We start from the raw sequence: 6,000 nt of genomic DNA on the forward strand, positions 1-6,000 counted from the left end.
GGAATGCCAATGACAAACGAATTCTGGTAAACAATTTTTCTTCAGTATGAAAACCCATTTCAAAATTGATTATCTAATCTGCCCGAAAACCCAACTACCCTTTGTTGGAAAGATGGTGACTGTGGGTTCCCAACAATAGGTTACCGCACGGATATCGAATCGGTACACTAATGAAGTATTCCAAATTTTCCGAAACTCTCTGATTGTCCACTCGCTTCACGTCGATACAATTATTTTTGAGGAATTTGAAGAATCGACCTGATTAAGAAGCTATTCCTGGCGGGAATCGGGAGTGTCGCAGTTGCTGTATCAAACGATTTGTGGATCACTGTTACAGAAGATTCCTATTGTTTACTTTTGAACTTAAATAAACCGTTATGTAAGTATGGTGCCCACGTAAGTTAATACAATTATGACTCAAGCGACGAACCGTGAAAAGGCGCTTAACTTGTGAATCACATACCAAAACCCAACACCGAAGGGAAGCCAAACAATAGTAAATCGCAGTGAACCGCAAGCTAACAATTGACACCGTTTGATTTAAGCGCACCTAATCCCTAATGCTCCACGACGAAGTATTTGGTTACTGTGCAGCTCCCGAGAACCGGCTTCTAAGTTGCAATCGGCCCAGCGATCGACATGTGGGAACAGAGTCCATGCAAATGCATTCAACTTCAAAACACGACATGCAGAACTCGGTTTGGTTTGTCAGCGGAACGGATTTGTCACCGCAGTTTATGTATTTCATAATCGACTAAATATCAGGGTGACTGGTTGTAAACTTTTATCGCCGAAATGTGGGCAAAAACCTAACGCACCAAAGGCAAACAACAGAATTATCTGCGTTGGCTTTCAGTGCTTTTGGTGATAACTTTTTCGCAAACTTAGTCCCACACAAAATTTTGCACACTTGCGCAGGGTATAAAGATAACCGCGTTTCGCGAATATTTCTTATCCGACCCGCTTTAACCGATGCGCAATTGATTTAAACTTCCAGACAAAACCGATTATTTGCTTGAGTTTGTCGCAAATCGTGGCGTACGTGACGATCGAGGTTCGCTTTCTTATCACTCGTTTCAATTCTTTCTTTTGCAGTTTAAAGATCGAACGAATTTATAAGCCAGCTTTGAAGCTAGCAAATCGGTAAAACGATTTAATCAATTGACCTCGATGTTTTGGGTAAGCAATGAGATCCAAAGTTCCATCATCAAATCCATAAATCTCTTAATCCAACCAGCGTGAAGCGTGCAATGTAATACAACGTGAGAAGGACACTTCAGTCCGGCGGGCTTTTGGTTAGATTTGGTCTAAAAAGTATGTTGTTGCTACTCTTCGATAGAGTCATCAACATTTTTTAACCTAACGCTTAATGAAGTGGTCAAACGATCGTGCGGTTCACACGCCTCGTTTGATGTCTGTGGCTTAATGTAGGCCACTGCGTTTGCGGGCTTCCATAATCCTCGTCGAAGCAAGCTGAAAAGATCTGTGCCATGACGGGGAACGATTCAACTTACGTCACGGGAAGACAGGATCAGAGGAAGGCAAAATGAGTAGCTGCGGAACATAAGATCGAGCAAACATCAAGCAGTGCCTCATTTCTAGTGAATTACCATCGTACACTCTGATGATGATCACCACAAAACTCAATTGAAACTTTCGGCATCGTTGGGTTTCGGATCCGGCTTTCCTCTACTGGGTGCGGTGGTCGTTCAACAATGTATGAGAAACCACGGCAAGGATATGCTCCATCGAGTTAATCATCTGTAAAACAACTTCAATAACGGGAGCAAAAACCAGCCCCTGCTCCGGTGTATGTTTTAAAAGCGAAAACCCCATTTGTAAGAAAAGGCAAGGCAAAGCAAAATGAAAACACGAGCAACAGTAAATGAAGCAACTAGTGAATTGCTGAAATATAACGAAAATAAAAATACTAGAAACGAAAACTAATCATCACACAGCACCGCAATAATGGAAAGGTATGCAACGACCTAAAACGGCTGCAACAAAGTAGTGAACGGATCGATCGCAAATTCCATGAACGCAAATGAGGCAGAAAATCTCTTCTTCATGTTTTATTCCATAGATGAAGACATTTCCGGTCGATCCTCGCACGCCTCTAATCGTCCGGAACATGTCTCATGCCGAATTGATTATGGTGGCGATAGAGGCTGATGTTCTCGAAATTTTAATGACCAGCGCAACTACCAGCGCAGCAGCGTCGTGATCTCCGCTACACATACCGGCCTTATTGGATTCGAATGGACAGCAACTTTGGAGAGATACCTTCATTAAAAGTTCATTCACGCGTTCCTCCGGTGCTTGTTTTTTGTGTGGATCGTGAAGAGCACAACAGCAAAGAATATCGAAATTATAGATATTTTAACCTTTAATAGGTGGCCCGCCTAAGTCATTGACGCCCTTTCAGAGAGCAGTCGTCGGCTGACACTGCATCGCAGGTTTAAAAGGTATGATCCAGTCAGCAAACCGATCACGATTATGATCCGTTAGAAATATCCACGAGGGTAATCCGACGGTCCGATTGAATAAATTATTAACAATTAAATGCCTAATTGCACCATATGGCGGTAAGTTTATTGTTCGTGACGCGGCACTTGCACGAAGTCGACAAGAACGGTTCAATGAGAAAAAATCGTGCAACACCGTCACGTCGGTGGTCAACGGTTTATGTGGCGTCCATTTATTATGTCGAACTAAGCCCCCACAGAAGTGTGAATTAGTTGCATTTATGCATCATGCAAACGTAAAAGGAAAGGAGAATATGGATTCATGCAAAAATACATCGTCTCCCGAGATCAACTTGATACTTCATTCGGAACTAACCGGATTTGCATTCGCAACGCAACCAGGGTGGTCGGAATTGTTCGAAAAAGCGAACCATCCAATAAAGAAATCGTTACAAAAAAAAAAACCGGGGGATAAACATTTTACGACCCACCGTTTCTTGATACTTCCATGAAATCAATTGGTGGTCTTTTGGCGAGGGAATGGCGAATAAATACAGCTCTCGAAAGAGGCGTTTAACTCTACTAATCTACTTTTAAACTGCACGTGAACTGCATCGATCGCCGCACCAACGTCGTAATCCGTTCGTGTTACGCCTGGACGCCCCTTCGATTAGCTGTCTTTGGCTCAACGTTCAACGACGAGTTTCAGGTGGCCACGCGCAGCCCTATAGCATGACTAACAGGTGCCAATTTCCTTCTTTCGTGCAAAATTAGACAACGCACAGTCCCAGTACAATGTTGGGCAAAAAAGGAATGCAACGGAAAGCTTCTTAACTGAAGACGTTTACTTGCTTTCATAGGGCACCTCCCTCTGGGCCAGGCGGTTTCGTCATCGATAAGGAAATTTGTGCATTTGTGTGCGACGGTTATGTGGTTCCTCCGGACTAGTTCCTATACAGCGTTTTCTAGCTTTTAAGAAGAAAAATGTTTAACTGCTCGGAGAGAAAGTTCCATTAGTTCAGCGGATCTACAGCCACAATATTCCAACGACCAACATAAAATGCTCGATCGTACCGTACTTTCGGAGGAATAGCTCACACTTTACAACAGTGTCGTCAATTCTCACCAAAGAAAAGAAATAGAAATCACCAGTGCTGTTCAAAAGTATTTTGCTGTTGATGGATTGCCTTCGTTCACAGTCGCAATCTTGGCGCATGCCTAATTCTAAACCCTATGTCAGTTTTCATGGTCCAACTGATCATCGAAGCAAGTTCTACCTTCAATTAAGGTCAACCAGTTGAAAAATGAGCCCCAACCGAAAATGATCATTTTCGTTTTCAAGAGGTGTGGAATGGAAAAATGGATGGAATGTGAGCCAAGATCGCAAGACACTTAAGGGTTGTGGTTGAACTTTTCATTCACACTTGAATGGAAAACATAAAACATATCTGGGGAGTACAAAAACCACTTTGTGGACAGAGACCTTCACCTCGAATTTATCATGCGTTCCGAAATTCCTGAATTTATGTATAACATTATTCAACCCCAACAGAACAATCAACCTTTTTGCACTTTACAAAACAATGCATCAAAAGCAATTGCTTACCTCGGTGGGTAGCGGAATTAATATTTCATTTTGGCCCCACACAGCCCCGAGGGCATGATATAAAAATTATGACCGTGAAAGTTAAACTTGCAGAAAATTACACTAAATGATTGGAGTCGTCGAGTTTTATAAGCCAAAATGAAATCATCATTAATATCATTTCCCGCGCGAAAGTGGATTCAGTGGGTCACTGAAATGTAGTCATTTGAAAACACTCGCACGGGTTTCTTTGAGAAGCCCTTAATCTGATGTACATATTTCATTCACAGATTTTCTTCTTCTACAGAAAAAACACCTTGAACCTTGTTGTCGTTTAAGAAGGCTTAAGAGCCTTCTTAAAAGACAACCACGACAGGTCACATTTTACATGGGTGGGTCCAAGCCTCAAGGGTGAAGGTCGCATACTCGTTGTCGTATGCCGGCACTATTACGGTGGTCTCTTGTGTAACTCAAAACATTAGCAGCACAGGAATTATCGTAATCGACCAGTTTACTCTCCTTCGCCCCAACGGACCTGCACACAGCATAGTTCTCAAACCCACGAAAAAGGGTCACTCTTTCAAGCGATAATATGATTTACGACTCCCCACGCAGACGCCGCCGGCGACGGCGATGAGTTCAATGTTCCCACGGAGTAAATTAATTTCCCATTTTTCCGAAAAACCTCATCACTTCGTCACTAGGCTTCGTCGTCGTTGACCGATGACCGACTGGTCCGGTCGGGTTAAACGAAAAAGCGGTGGCACAGAAAACTGCACCCCAAGCAGAACCGCGAGCTCCGTTTCTTAATCGATTTCAGTAACAACGTGCGAAGTGTCGCACATTAGGGCCATCGCAACTGTCGATTTTGATGACGCTGGCCACAAAGGCTTCTTTTTTATCGCCCACTTTTCTATCCACCCTGTGAAAAGTCGTTCAGGTTGCAAAAGGATGCCATTTCAGAGCCGTGTTTAATTGTATTTGAAGATTCACCTTAAGAGGTTACGTTAGTGCAGAATGCATGGCATTGCCTTTTCCATTAACCTACAAAAAATGTTGTCCATTTGGAGAAGACTTAAACCGACTAAAAGGTTCAGCTATAGTAAAAAATTATAAACTACAGAAGTTGTGTTGATATATAAAATAGTTTTGCATTTGTTTTGTTCTTGTGCAAAATTAACCAAGTCGCTCGACCCGTACTTATCAGGAACGTAGTCGCCAATTTCCTGATAGGAAACGACACAACGCAAACTTCTCGACAAAGTTCAAACTGATAAGATAAATAAACACATACAAACTTACCTTCGGTGCCATCCAATAATGTCTACCGCACGCTTCTTAGCGCCATCGAGAGCCAGACTATTTATTACTTATTTTTACTGCTGACGCTATCAGCAATGTACTACGACACGGACATAAGTAAAAGGCCGAAACGACCGTTGAAAATCGATATCGCAACGAAAACATCCCCGATTTACAGCGCCATCGCGCGGTAAATGGGCGAACTTAGGCGCCCATAGTTCCTCCGATGGCTCACAGATGGCTCACACCGTTTTGGTTTGCGTCCAGAACCAAAACAGGGAGTCCAACCAACCTCGGAATGTGAAATGATTGTTGTGCCGGCAAAATAGATGTTATTTACTTACGGAAATAGTTAAGTGCTTCCCGCGTCTGCTCCGTCGTCAGTCCGAGGCCCTCGGTCGGGATCGGTAGGGCCGGATACTGCACAAACCAGTCCTGATTCTCGTAACCGCCAAAGGTAGTTGTCGTGTCCGCCCGGATCTTGTAGCGCGGGATCTGCTCCTCGAGCAGGGAAAAAATTTCCACCTCCGGTAGGTTGTCTGAACTGCATAATTCTGTGGGTAAAATGGAAGACCGGAGACAAAAATGAACCAAATATTACATCAGCGAAGTGATAATTTAAGCGCGAGTGAAATACGTAAAACACCG

At 43.2% G+C, this 6,000-nt stretch overlaps 1 protein-coding gene across 2 annotated transcripts in view; it reads right to left on the minus strand.

Moving 5' to 3' along the window:
• Positions 1-5,786, minus strand: part of LOC131211204 (trafficking kinesin-binding protein milt) — a 65,958-nt gene extending 60,172 nt beyond the window's left edge. The window contains exon 1 of one of the 2 annotated variants that reach the window (XM_058204595.1): positions 5,697-5,786. The gene's annotated coding sequence lies outside the window, so the exon portion shown is untranslated. The remainder of the gene's footprint in view (positions 1-5,696) is intronic. The other variant, XM_058204592.1, reaches the window with a different exon arrangement.
• Between the last annotated feature and the right edge of the window lie 214 nt (positions 5,787-6,000).

The sequence above is a fragment of the Anopheles bellator genome, chromosome 2, assembly GCF_943735745.2.
Source record: "Anopheles bellator chromosome 2, idAnoBellAS_SP24_06.2, whole genome shotgun sequence".
Lineage (NCBI taxonomy): Eukaryota > Metazoa > Arthropoda > Insecta > Diptera > Culicidae > Anopheles > Anopheles bellator.